The 22,090-nt window shown below is 44.7% G+C and overlaps 1 pseudogene; it reads right to left on the bottom strand.

Annotated features, from left to right (window-relative positions):
* Positions 1–20: 20 nt before the first annotated feature.
* On the bottom strand, positions 21–21,739 carry LOC124666023 (annotated as a pseudogene).
* Positions 21,740–22,090: the final 351 nt, after the last annotated feature.

Raw genomic sequence — 22,090 nt, 5'->3', positions numbered from 1 at the left:
ACATGAAAAACAGTATCATCTTAAACATCTCGGAGTCTACTAGTGTGCCGCCACCCAGTAGCCTGGAAAAAGAAGTCCTGAGTAACCGTTAGCAGACGGTTGCACCCAGTAGCCATATTCTCCCGCTGATCTTCCGGTAGAAGCAGCGCCCATTGCTGAATCCAGTGAGTTGCACGTCGAATTACCTGCAAAAAATTAGTTCCCGTTTGTTTGTTAAAGATAATGCCATTTCTAGTTGTCCATATAGACCAACATACAGCTGAAATGCCAATCCGTATTCTTGCTTTATCCTGTTTATTAACTCCATTAAGCCAATTCCCAAACATATTGGTAACATTAGCCGGAGGAGGCAAATTATAAGTTAAATATATCATGCGCCAAATAATCTTAACAAAAGGACAATCTATAAAGAGGTGTTGTACAGTTTCTGATTCATTACAAAAACAACACTTTGTACACCCTTTCCAATTTCTTTTAATTAAGTTATCCTTAGTCAGTAGTACTTTGCTATTAAGAAACCACATGAAGATTTTGATTTTTAACGGGATTTTTAACTTCCACAAATACTTCCGCAGAAAGACTACCGCCGTCCAACCAACTTCGAAGCCTTTGGTGGTACGGTCGCTCTAGTAGGTGGTACTACAATTCGACCGGCACTTCCGTCTATATGAGCGGCACTACCACTTAAGCGCCACGGGAACTTGTTAATGAGCTGGCCTGGTACATGTATCTCATCTTTACCACTTTTTATGCCTAAACTACCCATAGCTCCTGGTTTCCTATATACAGGCCGGTACCCTCCTTTTGGATACCCTAGATAAGATTTAAGATTAGAATTGGGCATGTGCTCATCTATCATCACTACTATGGGGTTCAAGACCTGATCTCTTTAGCTACAAACTATTGAGTTGTATCAAGACCCTCTTTGTGTGATTGGTCTCTCTCTCTCATGTGATTTTAGTAGCGGATGCGGAGTCTCTCGCGTGACCAAGATCTTACCTAACTACTACTTTGTCACAAGAGACTACCAATTGCATACCGATCTCTCCCTTTGAGATTCTACCTACGGTCTCTTCCTTGAGTAATTCTATCAGGACGGTGATTTAGGCCGTTGAGAGCAAACCGAAATTGTATCGAGTTGGAAATCATTTTAAAAGGTAACCCCATGATCACCACTAGGGGTTTACTCGTATAAACCAAACTCAAGAATGACATCGTTAGTGGAAACCAGTAGAAAACATCACCAACAAGTGATGCAGAAATACCAACATAAAAAAGCTAACATGTTTCCTCGGTACACCATATGATATTGCCGCATAGATAGTACCTAAGGAGTAAACACATTTGTGGCATGTTTGATTCGTAAGATTTTTAGAACACATATTGGAATGTCATGTTCAGTTGAATACTACATGATTTGAAACATACAAGATTTTTTTTTCAAGTAGTGTTTGATTCACATGAAAGTCAAAGGAATTGTAACATGAGGTTTCAGTGGATGGAAATTTTCCTCCGAAATGTAGTACAATGCAATCCTATAGGAAAAGTTTCTATGCATTTCTATGGATTCAATCCTACAAATCAAACGGAGCACATAGGAAAATTTTCTAAGAATGAAAATCCTACAAAATTTCTATAGGATTCCTTTGAATCAAACAAGCTCTTCGTGGATGTATGTACATGGATAACAAGATGACCTTGAAATGGCTTGAGAGACGGTGCGGCGTATGTGGGCCTGGTCACCAGCAACACAAACCACCACATGTAAAGGATTGGAAGCCCCCTCAACTTCATTGGAATGGCCACCTGGTGGTGCTCACCGGTAATGGGCCCCAAACAAAGTCCTCTGCCCACATCTAGCCAAATGAGGAAGAGACCGTGTAGACAATTGAGCATGTCGTGGTTGTCGGCTACGCTGGAGCGGCGTAATGGAAAAAACGCACAACAGAGATACGGTTGGGAGGGGTTGATGCAGAGCTTATGAGGATCGGATACTATTTTTAAAAAACAGGATTGTACTAATTAATCTCCTTAGAGTAACTGAACCAATCAGACATGGCACGGTGTGCTTGGACTAGAACACCATCAGCATTATTTCCAACATAGCTATTTTTCAGTTGGCAACGAGAAAGCATTAAACACAAGGCCACACACCGCAACAACACACACCACAATAAAACACCAAACAACAGAACGCAGCGTTCCAGCGGCCGAACAGAGCCAACAGGAACACACAGCAAATATAAGGTGTTGAATGGTGTTTTTTGCGCATCATTATTCATTCCATTAGGCATTAGTGGTAGTAGCCACCCCCTTGGGAAGACGAGGCACGAGCACCTGCATAGCCAACTTTGATTCCGCGAGGCTGCAAAAGTTAAGATCAATTCAGTTCAGACATAGGGTTGGCAACAGATCACTGAAATGAAAGCAGCAACAAAACTTATGTTTTCTCGTAAAAGCTCAAGAGAAAACCCATGCTATAAGCATAGGTTCTAGTTGGAGAAATGACACTCGCTGCTATTGAAATATTGCTTTTTTTTTGTGCTTGACAAGTCTTGTTGTCTATATTAGGCTATCAGGGAAAGTGTCCGGATTTCCGCAAGGTGGGGAGGCACAAATTAAGGAACAGAGCATATGCACACTATAACTTGTAATGTGGACAAAAGGTATCCTTGCTTCCTCTCATGGAAATTTTTATGGTACAACCATCTTGTTTAAAAATGTATGGTTAAATAGTTTTTTAGTATTTAGGGTTACTTAGATATTTCACGCAGGAAACATGCCAGGCCCGACATTCCGGCATCTCCTGCTAGGCAAGCACAATTGTCTGTGGATGTGGCATTTTGGCTTATTAGGAAAAATAAAATTTTAACCCAATTCAAAATGTTAAAAAAAATCAAATAAAGTTTCTTTAGTGTGCATCAGAGCATCCTATGTTAGCTCACAAAAGTTTTGCATGAAAAAACATTTTGTGTGACCTATGCAAAAAAAGACAAATAAATGTTCCGTGAAAAACATTTTTGGAGCACCAGAAATTGTGTTTTTTGCACAGGCGACAAATTATAATATTTTCTCGAGACACTGTGTGAAGGCATAAAATTTGTGGAAGTAAAATATGTTTTTCTAGCAATAGGTGCATCTACACCTATGAGCCAAAATGGATTTCTCCATTGTCCGCCAGTTGTACGAACACCATCTATATGCTCATTGCTCACTGAGCAAGCAACATTTATGATTGACTTTCGAAATTTTACCTCAGGTTCATCAAACAAACCGTCCTGAATTTTCTTGCATATTGCTCCAGCAGTCTTAACGAAAGCCTGCATTTGAAATGGCGTGAGAAAATCCTACAGAGAAATGGCTTGAAACACATTCGACATACATCAATCATCACCTCCTCAGCATTTTGCGCAGTTTTCGCAGATGTCTCCATAAAGATCAAGCCATGCTCCTTTGCAAAGTTCTCACCCTCAGCATAGCTCACGGCACGTCTTTCAGATAGATCACATTTGTTTCCAACTAGCGTTATTGTGATCATGCCCTTGATTGCAAAATTCATTACATCTTCCGCCAGCTCGCGAGATGATTAAAGGTTTCCCTCCTAAATGTCATTATAACACAAACACCATGGAGAAGTTCAGGAAAACATCCACTTCGATGCTTCATGCAACAGGGTAGCTTTCAGTATACTAGATGATCCGTTGCGCTATCGCGCAAATGGCAGAATCTAACCTATAAATTTTAGCTTATTTTAATATTAAGAATTATTTTGGAATTTAGCTGACTTAGTATAACTGTAGACGCACCATTTCATCGAGGCGTTGCATTAAGATATGACAATTTAGTAGTCTGGGGAGCGGTGTTTTGGCACATGGGATCATTGATCCTTTTATTTTAAAATGCATCTTAGATACATTTTGAAATATTAAAAAAACTGAAACAAAAAATCCGTACGTACATCTTCACATTCTACACGGCTACAAAGTTGCTTCATGAAAATTCGACTTGTTTGTGACGTGTGTAAAAAAGACAAAATTCCGTGCTAAACTAAAAGCTTGTCACAACATAAATTTTCTCTTTTTTATATAGATCACACAAAAAAATCGGTTTTTCTCGAAACTTGACGAAGCAACATATATTATGGACATGTATATGTAGAAATATTTGCCAAATTTTTTTGACACTTAGAAATATATTTTCTTGGTAGGGGGAGCATACGCACCCGAGAGCCAAATTGAATTTACGAATTTAGTACAATTTCACACTGTTTTTTTTAGCTTTTATACTTTTGTACATGCTCCCGCATCAAATTATGGTTATTGTATCTAAAGACGTAACATCATGAAAAGAATCATAAAAGGATAACCATTAATTCCAAGAAAAATATTTCTACTTATTGTGAGTAGCAAAACAAGTTTGGTTCGAGATTTTGAGCCCCTTAACAGAACCAGAAACTATTGTAAATATTTGCCTCACGTAAATAATTTCCACCACTATTCTCAGTTGGTACCGCTCATCCCATTGTGATTTGCATCAATGGGCCAACCTCTTCCTCTTAACCTATCATATCCCTACCCCTCCGTGTTGATCCGCTACACCTCCCTCCATTCCCCTACCTTATCCCACCTAATCCGTTGACCAAGTACTATATCACAACCATCCACACCACCAACCACAGTCACCCACGCCATCAGCCTTTTGTTGCTCGCCCCAAAATTTACTTAACACTTGATAGAGTTCAAAATAGATTTACCATTTAAGAATTCTAAGACAATATGGTGTCATTCCCGAATTCTAACATAATACATTTAGAGAAATAATAGAAAATCCTAAAACCCGTTGCACCGCTGGCGCAAAAGGGCGAAGCGAGACAATATTCAAGTCATATGTTTTATAATAACTTACTTTAAATTAGCTCGTTACTTGATCTAAATAGCCATTCCCTTACTTTAGTTTTATTTTATTCTTTATCTCCCATTGCAGGCAAAGACAAAAACCAGACAATATTGCAACCATAAGTTTTATCCATGATATTATATATGCTTGAGATTTATATCTAAGCCATATGCAGACACACATTGAGCATAATATGTAGGCCATGATTGAAGAAGATATGATTGCTTCCACCAACTTACATGTCAATAACACTACAATCTGTGTACCTTATGAAGAAAGCGGAAGTTGATCAAAAGATTGAAATAAACAAAATGTTGCCGGCGGGTGACTTTTCAAGAACCCTCCCCTATCCGATAAGGTTCTACTTAGAAAAGCATGCATAGTTACCACATGAGGTTGATTCCACAACATAGAAGATAAACATCGCGAAGGCAGATAGGTAGGGCATCACATTATCTTAACAGCGTAGGAAACAACCCATAGTTGAAGCAGCGCACAACAAGGCACCGGCGCAGACACAAGCGAGAAAATATTGTACCATAAGTAGCGAGCAGAGACATCTGAATGCTATATTATTTTCTGTACATGGAAATACATACAAACCATGGATACCAGTATCATGCAGTAAGAGCTTCACTAAATATTTTTCAATGCATAGGAGTCCTAAGCAATCTATTTTATGAACACATAAAAAACTCAATTATGGTTTCAGTGGCACAACATGTAGACGTCGGCCACCTCTACATCTCTCAACAAATCCCAAATGGCATCTGTGATGATACAGGTTTGTGAGCAAGTATCCTGAAGCATCGCAGATTCACCGGGCTGTACTCGTAATTATTTACATGTTTTTGCTGACTGAGAAAAAGCATACCATTTGCTCTTCTTGAGCAGCAAATCTAAAAGATCAGCATTTGGACAATCCCTTATCATGACTGCATCGATATAGCCATCTGAGGCAGGCATGAACTTCTGCAGTATCGTCCCCAATTCATCATGTGAACCAAACCTGAAAGAAATCAATAAGAACTTGTTACTGAATTGTGTGAGGCATTACTTCCCAAAGATTTCAAGCTGCTGAGTTAAATACGAATATACAAACATATGTTCACAAATTTATAAAAGCTTTCTATCTTGGGAAGTGATGAGATGATTCCTTTGATTCTTTTGTGACATGCAACACACTTCCATATGCACTCCAACTCCATTGTATGAAGGGGCAGTATAATTATTGTCCAACACTGGGAAACAATGGAGATAAGGCATCTGCACCATGATAACAATAGAAGGTCAAGCTTTCAAATTATTGTTCCCAATATATTTAAAATGTTTCAGTAAGATTAATACTTTTAACAGAGAACATGAGCTCTCTTTTTAGTAAGAAAGGCATCATTCCATCCAAATTTGCACCTCTCCTTTTGCATCTGTGCCAACCATCAAACAATAATCTGAACAATAAACACTGAGAACACCACACAACCTAAACATGAATCAAAAATTCCATAGGCTGCCCAACTAAGAGACAGGAGGGAGATGGTATACCTAGGGAAAAGTTCGAGATGGCAAGGTTGCTGGCAAGATCACCAAACTCTGGCCGAGGATACCGCACTGCAAGGTGAGCCATTGCTGCAAGAATGCCAGAAGGCCCCACCATCTCCTCATCGTGCACTGCCGCAAAACATATCGCTGACATCTACTGGCCATTCACCTGAGTGAGGGAATGAGATAGTGGAGCACCAAGTCCTCATAATTAATCTATAATAATCATGGATAGTAATCTTTTATTAGTAAGATAACATCAAGAATACACATTAAATAACTATATATATACAATTGCATAATCCCCAAAACTGCGCCTCTGATTTAGCATTTGGATCAACCACCAAACACCAATTTGATGTGTAAGATCAAACAAATTGATGTACCAACCAAGTATAGTAAAATCCGTGATTGCACACAAAATCAAAGAGGAGATAAGAAGGATTTATTTTTCTGACATGGTTTCCTACAATCGTAATATATTAGGTTCCTGGCCCTCCTAAAGAACCTAGTCATTCAACACAAAAAATTTCATTCATGCATATTTTAGCATTACTAAGGGCATGGATGTATATCTGATTATCTGAATACAAGGGGCCACAAAAACTAATATATTACGATTGTAGGAAACCATGTCAGAAAAATAAATAGAAACAACAAAGTCTGGAAACCTATGATCACTGTCATTTCTGATATCTTGATTAAAAGTGAGCAGTAATTTTCCAGCTATGCATCAAATGCAAGAAATTGACAATATGAAGCAATATCGATGTTAAGAATTGTTATCACCAGATTTTGGCCAAATCAGGAGGTAGGCCGTAAGAGAGATGGGCTTGGAAGATTACACGTGGAAAATCTCTGAAGCGGCTTTGCACGAGGAATTTGGGCTGGATTGCCCGTGTATCTTTAATTATAGTAGATTGTATCTTAGATTAAAAGTTAGAGTTTGTCTCGTACACGGTGGGGATTTTCCCACGTTAGAAAGTCCCCTGGACTATAAATATGTATCTAGGGTTTATGAAATAAACAACAACACACGTTCACCCCAAACAAACCAATCTCGGCGCATCGCCAACTCCTTCGTCTCGAGGGTTTCTATCCGGTAAGCGACATGCTGCCCAGATCGCATCTTGCGATCTAGGCAACACAAGCTCCACGTTGTTCATGCGTTGCTCGTACTGAAGCGTTTTTGATGGCGAGCAACGTAGTTATCATAGATGTGTTAGGGTTAGCATTGTTCTTCGTTTAAACATGCTAACGTAGTGCAACCCTTGCATGTCTAGCCGCCCTCGCACCTATCTCAGGTGTGGGGGCGGCACCCCGCTTGATCATTATTTAGTAGATCTGATCCGTTACGATTGCTCCTTGTTCTACAAGGATTAGTTTAATATCCGCAATAGTTAGGCCTTACAAAGGGGGAGGATCCAGCGGCACGTAGGGTGTCGTTCGCAAGTCCTAAACAGGATGTTCCGGGGATCAACTTCGTGTTGGTTTTTAGGCCTTGTTTAGGATCGGCTTACGATCACCGTGCGTGGCCGCGAGGCCCAACCTGGAGTAGGATGATCCGATTATGCGGTGAAAACCCTAAATCGTCGTAGATCTCATTAGCTTTATCTTGATCAAGCAGGACCACCATATATTCGTGCACCCCGTACGAATCATGGGTGGATCGGCTCCTTGAGCCGATTCACGAGATAACCCGAGAGCCGATCGAGGCTCGTATTTAATGTTTACGTGTATGCCATGCAGGAAACTAAGCGAGGCATCTCCATCACCTTCCTGACCAGGTATAGGTCAGGTGGCACGCCCTTGCAATTCGCATCGGACGTGTGACCGGAAGAGCTTTGCGGGCCGTCGCTCGGAGGGGTCTCAGCCAGCCGCAGCTCTAGGCTCTTCCCGGCTCTACCGTGTTGACGGTCGCTGCCCGCCGGTGGGTTTTGGCAGTCAACACATTCTGGCACGCCCGGTGGGACAATCGTCTACATCAACCACATCGCCATCTACATCTGAGATGGCGGACGGCACGCCAGTCACGTACGAGGATCTGACGGAAGAGCTCAAGAAGAAGTATGACGAGATCAAAGTCATCCTCGAAGCCGACCTCATCGGCTCTTTTCACAGAACCCGTTCCCATGGCATCAGATGGAAAGGGTTCTCACCACAAGGTGCACTCGATGGGATAGACCTCTCCGCCCGTCGGAGGAACGCACCAGGTCCCTGCGGCAGGAGATCAACTACTTGGTGGCTCACTCGCTACACCGCCACTCTGAGAACCTGGTAAACACGTTGGAGCGTGTCGCTCTTCGCGTGATCCAGGAGATCATGAGGCACCAGTACTCGCCGTCAGGACCAGCTCTCGGGACGCATCAAGGAGAGTTGCCACTCCAGTCCCGTCCACCGCTGCCATTTGCGTTGGCAGCACCAGAAGTGCCGGCTACACCGGCATTCGTCGTCTACAAGATTGGTGGTGACCCTAGTGACTACCAGTTCTTGCCGGAGGCGCCAAAGGAGATTCCCCACGGGTACGCGTGCACGTATGTGCCGGATTGTGGCAACTGGGCACTCACGAACCAGGCCACAACATCAGGGACTCCGGCGAAGACAGGAGGGACGTCAGCGACAGATCTCGAGAAGCAGATGTGGCTAACCAAGTACGCCACCCCGACGAACCTCCAGAGCCCAGCTCCTGCAGTTGGCTCAGAGCTGGAGAAGCAAACATGGCTGGCTAAGTACGCCACCCCGGCGAATCTTCAGAGTGCAACTCCTGCAGCCAGCACGACGGATCAGATCGGTACCATACCGAGAGACCAGTTCGGCATGGTGCCGAAAAGGAGGGCAATCGGCTATTCCAAGCCGTACCCCGACAAGTACGAGATGATCCCGCTGCCACCTAAATATCGGCTCCCCGATTTCTCCAAATTCGGTGGATCGGATGGCTCCAGCTCCATCGAGCACGTCGGCCGATATTTGGCGCAACTAGGACCGGCTTCAGTGTCGGATCAGCTACGCGTGAGGCTCTTCTCACAGTCCCTCACGGGATCGGCTTTTGGATGGTACACCTCATTGCCACCAGACTCCATCCGGACTTGGAAGCAGTTGGAAGAGCAGTTCCGTATGCAATACCATTCAGAAGCTTCCGAGTCTGGCCTTGCCGATCTAGCACAACTACGTCAGAAGCGCGGAGAAACTGTGATAGAATACATCCAGCGCTTCAGGAATCTTAGGAACCGATGTTATTCGGTTCGTATAACTGAAAAAGAAGCAGTCGAGTTGGCAGTAGCAGGCCTTGCAACACAGCTCAAGGACATGGCCTCCCAAGCAGATTATCCCTCATTGGCGCACATGGTTCAGAAACTATCAGCATATGAACAGCGCCACCCGGACCTGTACCAGGACAAGTTCAAGCGTGCAGTAGTCCTGGTCGATGCAGAGGAAGACGAAGTTCCTGCGGGAGACCAAGAAGTATCAGTAGCTGAATGGACTCGGGGAGGAACCCCCGTGTCATGCAAATGGGTAAAGCCGCCAGGCCCGCCCAGGGGGTTTGACTTTGACGTGACCAAGACTGAGCAAATCTTTGACCTCCTACTCAAGGAAAAGCAGTTGAAGATACCTGAAGGTCTCAAATTCCCCACGGCGCAAGAGCTGAATGGAAAGCCCTACTGCAAATGGCACAACTCGCTCTCCCATGCCACCAACGACTGCAGGGTATGGCGTCAGCACATCCAAGCGGCGATAGAAAAGGGGCGTCTAATTTTCAACCAGTACGCCATGAAGGTCGACACCCAGCCCTTCCCCGCCGTTAACATGGTGGAGTGCACATACCCCGAAGGTTGCCAGCCAGGATCCTCGTTCAGCATCAACATGGTAGGACCTGGGAAACACTCTGGCGAGGATGGAGACGAGGGCAGCTGCTCTCGTAGCAAGGACACAGAGGAGGCCGCTCCACGCGATCGGCTCCATCATGATGGCAAGCGCTACGTCACAGAGGGAGAAGTGAAGAACATAAGATATCAGCGATCCTCTCTCGATCACCTCCTCAACAAGTATGTGAGTCGATATGACCAACGCCGACGGTCCAACTATGATGATGAGAGAGATCGTCTGGCTAGAGAAGCCAGAAGACATCGTCGGCATGATCGCGATGAGGAGGAGCACGAGCGCCGTGCCACGGAAGAATCAAGCGAGCAAGATGACAACGCCAGGCACTGGGACTGCCCCTTCTTCAGACACTGCTGGGATTCAGGAATGAGCCGATTGCCCACAATCGGCAACTGCCCGAATGCAACCGAAGAAGAAGGAGGCAGCCAACGTGTCCGTGTTCAAGCGCCTAGGGCCTCTCCCGCCACAAAGCAAACGCGCGCGAGTCACCTCGTTGGGCAGATCTTGAGGATTCAGAAGACGAGGGAGAAGAAGAAGAAGACAGGTGCCACCGGCCAAGGTGGTGCCCTGACGGACTCAGCCGTTCCCAAAAGCGCAGGGTTCAGCGATTGCGCGGCCTGGAGGAAGCTGAAAGGTTATACTTGCATACGCTAAGGAAGGCACGACCTGATCTGGCTGCGAAAGTTCAGCGAACCCTGGATGAAGAGGGTCGTCCACGGAAAATGGAGTGGCGCCCCAAACAAAGGAAAGCCGATGATGAAACATCGGCTGGCACGAACATGGTGCTCGTCCTTCCGACAGAGCTTAGTGCTCCACGATTCTACGATGCACTCAAGGTGGACGACAGCAAGCGCATCAAGTCAGAGGTTGGGTTGGTTCTGTCCAGCCTGACCGAGTAGCAAGGACAAACCGCTGAGCAAATGGGGCGAGGCTGATCCTTGTGGTCGGCCCCAAAAAATTTATGAAGGAACATTACAAAACCTTCATCGAGCGAGCAAACGTGGAGGCCGATTCCGGCAATCGGCCAAAATTATCTGCACCACATGTTCTGCTTGTGTTCAACATCAATCTATTGGGCAGCGGCCACGCCGGTGGATGACAGCCAGCGCGAATCCTTGCAGAGCCGACGTGCAGGTGCAGTGCCCTGGCTAACCATACAAACTGATATCTGCAGTCATCTGGCAGATATCGGCTCGGGGGGCATATAGTAAGATGAACATGTGCAGATTAAACATGTGTAAACATGCGTGCAGTGAAATATTGGGGGCCGATAGGAGAAAATCGGCCAGTAAAAAAAAAAAAATTTAGATAGCCGATGCAAGGGCATCGACTTTAGAATTGAGAAGCAGCCGATGCGCAGCCATCGACTCTAGTACAGTCACACAAGACCAAGACCTGCTGGCTATATGCTCGAAGTTCACGTCGACATCGACGTTTAGTGGAGGAAAGCCAATCAGCGACCTGTGCATCCTCGCCTGTATTCTCGCCTTGATTAAGGCTCGGGGGGCAGCTCGCCCTGAAGGTTCTCTGCTTTGGAGAGCCGATTTTGTTGAAATCGGCTAACTCTGCATAGGCGGCACATTTGGCTGATCCATTACCGTTCTCGCCTCGACTGAGACTCGGAGGGCAGCTGGCCTGGTGAACGCTCTGTTTTTGAAAGCCGATTGGAGTCGCATCGACTGGCCCTGCATTGAGATCTCCTCTGAAATAGTAAGGTGTTGCAAAAGAAGACTACTAAAGCTATGGAGAGGAATCGGGAAAGGAGGCCGTCGGCTTTTACGGGTTTTGGACCGTCCTGTCGCTGCAAGAGAAGGAAAGGGGCTGGATTCTCAAAATAGCCGATGAGTAGTCATCGGCTAAGGGATTGCGAAGAATTGTGGTCAGATATCAAATCGCAGCCTGAAATTGAGAAGTTCTTGACCTACGAGCTAATCGACATGAGAGTCCGGCTTCATGGGCGTCCAAAAGAAAAGAAATCCGATATCGGTCTTGGCATGACAAGCGGAAGGGATGAAATTGGAATACTTGATTGGATTGATTGAAAGAACAATTTCATTAATTCAAAGGAGCGGCTTTGCAAGAAAGAGCCGATGGCTCTCAAAAGAGGGATCTGGTGCCTAGTGCACTGCTACTACTAGTCCAATTCTACTAGTCGTTGCTGTCCTCATCATCACCGCCGTCGATGTCGTCGGCGCTGCTCCCAGGAAGCTCTTCGTCGCTGCTGCCCCAGCCCTTGGCCGGAGCCTCTTCCTCCTCGTCATCATCCTCATCCTCGCTGTCCGCCCAGGAGCGGAAGCGCTTGGTTGGCGGGTACCCAGCGGAAGAGGAAGATTCATCTTCCTCCTCCTCTTCTCCTTCTTCGTCGTCATCTTCGTCCTCGCTGTCCGCCCACATGCGGGAGCGCTTCTTCGGCGGGAGCTTGGCGGAGGGGGAGGCCTTGGCCTTCGCTACTTCTCCTTCTTTCTTCTCATTGTCGGAGGGGAGGGGGTTCACCTCGGAGTGAAGGTTGTCCTCGTTCTTCTTCTTCGGCGAGGATTGGAGGGAGAGGCTTGAGAGGGAAGAGGAAGAGGAAGACATTGCTACAGGAGAAGAGGGTTTTTTGGATGCCGATGGCTGGAACAGAGGAAGGGGATGAAGAGAGCTAATCAATCGGCACAGTTAAATGATGAGAAGCCTGGTGGAAATTAATGCCCTTACAGTTTTCGAGGGGGTGATGCCAGATGCTATCGAATTTTGCAGAGAAGCTGAGAAGACAAGGCATAATGATGACGGATGCTGCAAATGGCTCTGCTCTGCCACGACATGACCCTTCGAAGGAGAAACAGAGTGGTTTTGGAATTATCATTGCCAAAACCAGGGGGGCATGTGTTATCACCAGATTTTGGCCAAATCAGGAGGTGGGCCGTAAGAGAGATGGGCTTGGAAGATTACACGTGGAAGATCTCTGAAGCGGCTTTGCACGAGGAATTTGGGCTGGATTGCCCGTGTATCTTTAATTATAGTAGATTGTATCTTAGATTAAATGTTAGAGTTTGTCTCGTACACGGTGGGGATATTCCCACGTTAGAAAGTCCCCTGGACTATAAATATGTATCTAGGGTTTATGAAATAAACAACAACACACGTTCACCCCAAACAAACCAATCTCGGCGCATCGCCAACTCCTTCATCTCGAGGGTTTCTATCCGGTAAGCGACATGCTGCCTAGATCGCATCAGCACAAGCTCCACGTTGTTCATGCGTTGCTCGTACTGAAGCGTTTTTGATGGCGAGCAACGTAGTTATCATAGATGTGTTAGGGTTAGCATTGTTCTTCGTTTAAACATGCTAACGTAGTGCAACCCTTGCATGTCTAGCCGCCCTCGCACCTATCTCAGGTGTGGGGGCGGCACCCCGCTTGATCATTATTTAGTAGATCTGATCCGTTACGATTGCTCCTTGTTCTACAAGGATTAGTTTAATATCTGCAATAGTTAGGCCTTACAAAGGGGGGGAGGATCCAGCGGCACGTAGGGTGTCGTTCGCAAGTCCTAAACAGGATGTTCCGGGGATCAACTTCGTGTTGGTTTTTAGGCCTTGTTTAGGATCGGCTTACGATCACCGTGCGTGGCCGCGAGGCCCAACCTGGAGTAGGATGATCCGATTATGCGGTGAAAACCCTAAATCGTCGTAGATCTCATTAGCTTTATCTTGATCAAGCAGGACCACCATATATTCGTGCACCCCGTACGAATCATGGGTGGATCGGCTCCTTGAGCCGATTCACAGGATAACCTGAGAGCCGATCGAGGCTCGTATTTAATGTTTACGTGTATGCCATGCAGAAACTAAGCGAGGCATCTCCATCACCTTCCCGACCAGTGTATAGGTCAGGTGGCACGCCCTTGCAATTCGCATCGGACGTGTGACCAGTAAGAGCTTTGCGGGCCGTCGCTCGGAGGGGTCTCAGCCAGCCGCAGCTCTAGGCTCTTCCCGGCTCTACCGTGTTGACAGTCGCTGCCCGCCGGTGGGTTTTGGCAGTCAACAAGAATATAAATGCTTCTTTTTGCTCACCCTCCCTCCTAGTAATTATTTTTATTTCAAGAAATTTTCATGTTGATTCATGCCCTTCAGGCTCACCACGATGAACAAATAAGAATAGCTGTGAGTATGAAAAGGCAAAGCACTATCAATTACCAATACGCCAATGCAATGTTACACAAATATAGTCCTATTAATAAACTAAGGCAGGAGATGATTCATTCCCTAGAGATGAAGAAATAAAAAAAACTCACCTAGAGCTTAGGACCTTCGATGTGGCCATGATGGTGCCCGCAATATCACCTTCAAGCATGCAATATCACCTTCAACAGTGATTCTCCATCACCTAGCCGGAACCAAACATCATCCGGATATCATTTACTAAAACTAAAATATTCACGAAGCATATCAGACCAAGACAAGCATGATATTTCCTAATATTTTCCTGGACCAAAGCTAGCTAATTACGTAATTCCTAACAAACAAATCTACCCAAATGTTGTAGGACTTATTAATGCCGCAGCTGGCGAACATGCCACAGCTGACAAAATCTGCTTCGCAAAAACATCGAGGATCCATTTCCTCGTCTTTTAATGACTAAGCATCTGTTCACAACAACAAGAAGAAACATGAGAAAGAGGACACTTAGCATCTGTTCTTATCAGCAGTGAAATCGGACCAAATAAGAATGAAACTAAGCATGTATTCTTAGCAAGAGGAAAGGCACATCACATGTGTATTGATTATCGTAAGGCACATTGAGAAATCAACCGAGAAATGAAATACTAATCATAGAAATTGCGATCGCATATAAAATAAACAGATTAGAACTAAATCAATCTGAAGCATAAAACATCCACTAAAAATTTCAGGGAAAGAATGAAAAAATCGCAGGACATGATGGGAAGATGGGGTGTGGATGAGAAGGCTGGAAAAAGCTCACCTGGAGGTGCTGGCTACGCCCCAGTGGTAAATACAACATTAGCACCGGCCTTGAGAACTTTCTCAATTCGCTCCTTTGTTATTCAGATTCTGTGCGAAAAGCAAGATATTAACATTTAGGTACACTACTGGACACCATTAAATAGAAAATAAACTGATTGTAAAGGATCCATCACAAGAATCAGTATTATACCGAGCATGACAATAGAGCACACACATTGCAAATTCCTTTGGGAGATCACAAAAAAATCAGTATAATATCGAGAAAATGAACAACCTCCTACATATCTTCTGCAGTTCCCGTGGATCAGATACAAGGACCTGTACACCCATTTGCATCCAGTTTTCAGTCCCTGAAACAAAACAAATGAGGCATAAGAAAATACAACCTTTAGGCCAGTGCATGATATTGCTTTTCATACAGGAACATCTTAAATGAACTCAGAAGGTATATTTTAGAGAAACACTCAAATACTCTATTTATTGCTCTCATGTGAGAAACAACTCCTATAAATCTGTTTTATTACCATATAGCAGAGACGCCACCGAGAGCACACCAAACAATATCGCAGCCTTGAACTTGGAAAAACTGGACAGTATCCTACTGGAAAAACAATATTGCAGCATTTGGTAGTCAATCTAGGTCAGAACTCATTAGCTCATACAATAGGTGAGATTTATACAATGCGGAATATCATGACTTCATGTAAACGGATATATACGCTGATATTTTTTTGCTTAGGCACGTGCCTTTCCTTGCATACTCCAACAATTGGGGCGTGTCTTGTAGCTATACAAGTCAATAAATAAAAATGCATTAGTGAATCATACCAAAAGAGAAAGAGCCTCACTCGTGCAGTGGTTAATCAGCCTACATAATAAAAGTACCATTCCCGTAAAACCATATTGCCCTCTAGAGAGCACAAATCCTATATCAAATAAATTTCTCGTCTTTACCATAACCATTAAATCAATCGACTAACATATACCGGAAGTAGGTCCGCAAATACCAAAGAAAACTGCAGCAGAACAGTTTAAGCGAACATGTCCCAGGTTCCCATGACTATCACAAAAACTACAACTTTTATCCCTCTCTTAACTTCACCGACTTTTATCCTAGTAGAATTCCACCTTCAACAATGTTCAATCCAGCCAAGATTTTGTCAGTACACATGATGTGCACCGGTGGAAGATGTTTGAATATATACAAATAATGAGCATAACTAAAAGCAGCATAATTTCTATAGAAGAAATTCAACAAAGAAATAAAACAATTGTGTCTAAGAGCAGTGATCGAGCAGGTGATCTTGTAGAACTCAAATGACACCTCCAATTGGAGACCTGCTTCAATTGCTAAAACAAAGAGAGGAAATTAAATCAAACAAGCGGTGTTGAGCATATGCTCAGCTATGGTGAAGATCAAAAGAGCACATCAACTCACGTTGCGGCCTTCCTTCCCGGCTGTAGCGCATGATGAACACTTGATCTACACATCACATATAGTGTGAGAAAAGCGATTGAACAACCTCATAGAGAAGATGACATGGCGCCACCTACATGTACAAAAGAAATTTCAATTCCAGTCGGACATTACAACAAACATGTGGTGGGGAAACCAAAAGGCAGTTTTGCCACCTCTTTAGCCAGTATCACATCCTGAGATACAAGAGAAAGAACAATACCACTTCTAAAAATCAAAAAATAAAGAGGAGAAGGGACGGCGTTGATTGCCTACCTTGCCAGGGCGAGAGCACCAAGCACTGCCACGATGAATAGTTGCAGGCCACTTGCCTTTTCATCCAACGCCTTGCAAGCATATTTCACTAAGCATATAAAATTGTCCAAAATAACATGGTGATACTAACCAAAAGAAGGCATCAAAAATCCCATTCAATCTCAGCCTTGAAATTGACCAAAAGAAGGGCCGCCATGGACATACTCCTCAGCTCATATTCCCTCCTCCTATGTGCCAAAATTTGTGCACCCGGTAATCATCAGCTGCAAAATCGCACATCTGTAGACCCTCATTTCTGACTGAACACATTAGAATTTTTTCATCTAGCAAACTGCTGATGTAACACAGAAGATCTCACCTTGGCTAAGAATGTGCCCTCTGAAGCAATAATAATTGGCTGCATATTTGGAATTGAATCAGCCCTCTGAGTTTTTGGAATGAAATGTATATCCACATTAGCACCTGAATAATAAAATAAGAAATTAAATATTGAGTTATCCTCATAATGAATAAGTAAAATAAGAGAGACAAACAAATTAATAGCATTGCATCAGAAAGGGTTGAAGAAAAAGTAATGAAATACATAATAAGCAGATTCTTCACAGGCCAAGCAAGAACCATCCGGTTAGAGTTCTGGGAGTGCTAAATCAAGTAGAAACAGACAATTGGAGCTAAAAATGGAATTTCAATTGTAAAATCCGGAAGGGACATGTACATCAGGTCTTTGTCAGATAAATGATTGCACTTTAGGATCCAGTTTTTGACTATGCTTCAGCACTATATTCAGAAAGCACGTGTACTTGAGCCTTACCAATTATTTCAGAGGAGAATATGTACAGTGGTTATTTTCCCTTTATTTTAGGTGAGGAACTGCTTTGTTACCTTTTCCAACGATTTCTGATTGGTCCCAGCTGCAAGTGCACGATACTATAAAGCCAGATAAGCTGCAACATCTTTAAGTTCTTCCATGCGCCTTGCTTACAATTTGAAAGCTTTTGTAGGAAACTTCACCGCCATAACACTGAAGACCGACCCCACGCCTGATCTCTCCATGGGAGGCAGAAGCTACTGCATGGCCTCCTACATCGGTGGCTTGAAATCTAATTCAGGTTGTTTTTGAAGCTACAAGTGAACATATGATCAGTATCAATGCAAAAAAAGAGAAAACCAAAACCAAATACAACAGGAACGCTCCTTAAGGAGAAACGGGAGATTAATGCAGCTCATGGGCCACGATTGCCCATAATGTTATATAAAGTTTAGCATTGGCAGCCTGCCATTTTGCAGGACTGAAGTCACTAAGTTGCTTCTATATGGTTTGCTGGTAGGCATATTTGTGTGTTAACAACCAAGACCTTGCAGTGAAGTCACAAATCAAATAGAACTGAACCCTAGTTGATTTCCCTTCCTAGCTTCCACACGGTAGTTTTGTTTTTTGAAAACAAGGTAGCCCTCCTATTTCCATTATCAGAAATTTAAGCACTACTTGATAATCTACTCCTATGAAAAAACGAAGAAAGTCAAAATAGACACGCCCATTGAATGAAGATACCAATAGATTTTTTATCAATATAGTAAATCCAAATAAGTTGCAATACCTGTAAAACTTCTTTCACACCTTTCTTCAAACTGAAAACCTATATAGGAAAGCCACAACATGATGCCTGGCTCGAAGGATATCTCCAAACAAATCTGCAAAATGAAAAACACATAAATCACACTCAAATATATGAAAATTCAGGGAAGAAAGCTCATATGATTGATTGTTCTCTGAAAGTTATACCTAGAAATTACAAAAGGACAAACTACCAAAAAGAGGACAATCGAGAAGTATCCTTTTATACCAAACCCGCAGATAAACTGGGCTTTTCATTAAGACCGCATTTACAAATCAGGACAACAGGAATGGCACAAGAAAATCATAGCCAATTAAAATAAGCACAAACATAGCATGAGTACAAATAAATAATTTTTGAATACTTATTCATAGGAGATTAAATCAAATAACACAACTGAACCAATTAGATGATATATTGGTAGAGTGTATATTAACCATGAGTAAAAGACTAAATACATAGAAATGCAAATTCATAATTCTTTGTGCAAGAAACAAGAGGCATACGTCAATGTACTCACAACTGATACCATTGCCCCATGATCACCGCCTCAACCACTGACTTTGTGGCTCAACACCATAATACCTCATATATGCCATATTGCCTCTGCAAATGAAACATTTTTTTATGGAGACTTCCAGGAGATTATATCAATTGACCATTTTATCAAGTATCTCATGGGCTTGCTGGTTCTATATGAGACAGGGTACTCGGGTGATGATCTGCAAGACAGAGCAGTCACATAAGGTGCTAGCGAGAGCCCTTGCAAACTACTAATTTGCCTCCTCTCCCAAACCAATCTGAGCAAATTCTCCATCTACACACTCCCCAAATAGAGTACTTTTGGCCATGAACGAAAGGAATGGAGGATAAACTAATCTAGGAAACTACCGCCATACGTGGAGAGGAGAAATTGTAGAACAGATTCAGCGGTGTATCAGGTCAGCATCGACTCCCTCTAGTTCATTGGGCCAGTATAGCCGCTCCCTGATCATCCACCTCCTTCCCTGCGGTGCTTCTCGAGCTCCCTCCTCCAGGTTCCATCTCCAGATTCCAGAACCACCCCCTCTCCCGTTTCTCCTCCTCATGAATACTTGCAGTCCACTTGCCTTTTCATCCAACACCTTTTAAGCATATTTCAATATACATACAAAATTTACTAAAATAACAAGGTGAAATTGACCAAAAGAAGGCATCAAAAGGCTCACACAATCTCAGCCTTGAAATTGACCAAAAGAATGGCCGTAACTGGTAGGCTCCTCCACTCACACCATCTCCTCCTACGTTACTTGCAGCCAGGAGAAACAAGAGCGAGAGCAGAGAGGAAGAGACAGAAAGGGGAAGGAGATGCAAACCTGGACGAATCTCGGTGATGCCCATGCCGCTTGACCCTGAATCGCCACCGGCTCCTGCCACCCTCGGTCCCCAGCCACCTCCGTCCCCCACCTCCTCTGCACCTCCACCTCTCATCCTCCTCCTCGTCCTGCCGCTTGGTTGCCGCCGGCGTCACCTGAAAAGAGGAGAGCCCCGCCTCCTCTGCACCTCCGCCTGTTCATTCTGGTTCTCCTCCGTACCCTGCGCCTCCTCCGTTCCCCACGCCTGTGCACATCACCCGCCTCCTCTGCTCAGGATTGGGGAGAATCAATAGCAAACGAGGCTCCTCCGCAGGAAGGAAAAAGGAAGAAGACAGAGGTGGTCGTACCTGCGACGGTGTCGTCGAACGCGACTGGCGACGGCCGGCGCCTCCTGGCGCTCTTCGCAGCGGCGCCCTCGAGCGCATGGCGCGGCCGAGTTCCTCGGCCCAGCTCCTCCCGATGCAAGGCAAGAGTTGCTGAGGCGCGACGGCGGCTGCTCGGGGGCGCCGTCCGCTGGTGGCGCGAAAACTCGGCGGCGGCGGCGACTCGGCGGCTGGCGGAGTCGAGGGGCGGGAGAGAGGAGGAGGCGGGGATTGGGGGAGGACGGGAGGCACGGGATTGGGGAGAGGAGGATGGCCTGCGATTGGGGAGTGGTGGCCGATCTAGGGTTTCCACCCTGTGGCCTCACGCGCATAGGAAGTGCACATGAACGAGAGCCCATGGCTGTCTCATACTACCGGTCCCGCAAGTAGCTGGTCCCACGCGTCATGGACTGTCTAAGAAAACCAACAGGTGAGGAATTTTTTGACGCATCCAACGGCTGTGGTGAAAAGTGGGACTAAGGTTTTACTGTGTAGGGTAGAACGGACGAACCAGATTCGTTTGCCCCTTTCAGATGGCCTGGTTGGGAGGGTAGTGTTTCAACATTTATAGGAAGAATTGCCCAAGTATTACCTTGTGATGTCATACACCAGAAGAGCACCAGCAACTTCATCGTAGTATGATCTGGTTATCGATCTGAATCTTTCTGCACCTGGCTGTAATGTTTTTTTTAACACAACCACATGATATCATTAGTTCTTTTAACACAACCACACGTATAATCCACAGTTATCAACGGTGAGCATATTGGCATCCACTACAAATGTAGTACTCCATCCGGACCAAATTAATTGACACAGATCAAGATGGAGAACAATTGTATTGGTCGAAGTATATGGCTGCGCCAATTAGTTTGAACCAGAGGGAGTAACTTATAATTTCCGAACAAGCTTTAATAATATCCTACTTTCGCCAAGTAATTCCAAGCGCCACCTAGCACTTCGTACTACGTGGTAACTGCTAACTCTACAAGGAGTCAAGGGCCCAACGATCTACGCACACCCAGAAAAGGTAAAAGAGGAAACTAGAGATTGCACAGAGGATATACTGTCGTACCGTGTCCCAGATCTGGAGCTTGACGGGCTTGTTGTCGACGGTGATCATCCTGGTGCCGAAGACGTGGGGCTCGACGTCGATGGTGGGGTCATGGACGGGCTGGAACCGCTTGTCAGTGAGCTGCTGCAGCAGGCAGGACTTGCCAACACCTGCACAACATCCGTGTTCCTCCTCCGCCATCTTAGATATACTACTTGAGTCGAGTTCAGGAGTTCAGAAAAGAAATCTCTACCAGCAGCAGAAGAAATGGATCGATCGGGGAAGAGGAGCGAACCTGAGTCGCCGATGATGATGTACTTGAATAGGTAGGCGTACGACATCTCCTCTGCTGATGTTGCTCTGCGAACTCGCGTGGGGTTCAGGGGATTCTGTGCGTGCTCGAGAGAGAGAAAATGGATGCGGGGGAGTGAGTGTATTTGAGAGGGGAGGAAGTAGATCGTTGGAACTAGAGCCTTGGCAGTGGCATGGCTCTGATTATCAAGAGGACTGGAGCAGCAGGTGTAGTGCCATCGCAGTGAACTCCAATTTCCGTCTGGTAGTGTGTAGACCTGTCTGGCATGGCTCTGATCATATATATTTATTTTATTTTTTAGCTAGATTTAATGGTACTTATGTACCACACAGTAAAATGTACATTTGGCCTAGTTGGAAGAATTTGCTAGGCAGTCAAA

Source organism: Lolium rigidum, chromosome 1 (genome assembly GCF_022539505.1).
Source record: "Lolium rigidum isolate FL_2022 chromosome 1, APGP_CSIRO_Lrig_0.1, whole genome shotgun sequence".
In the NCBI taxonomy this organism is placed as follows: domain Eukaryota; kingdom Viridiplantae; phylum Streptophyta; class Magnoliopsida; order Poales; family Poaceae; genus Lolium; species Lolium rigidum.
Note: the sequence above shows the minus strand (reverse complement) of the source record. Positions and strands in the feature narration are given on the sequence as shown.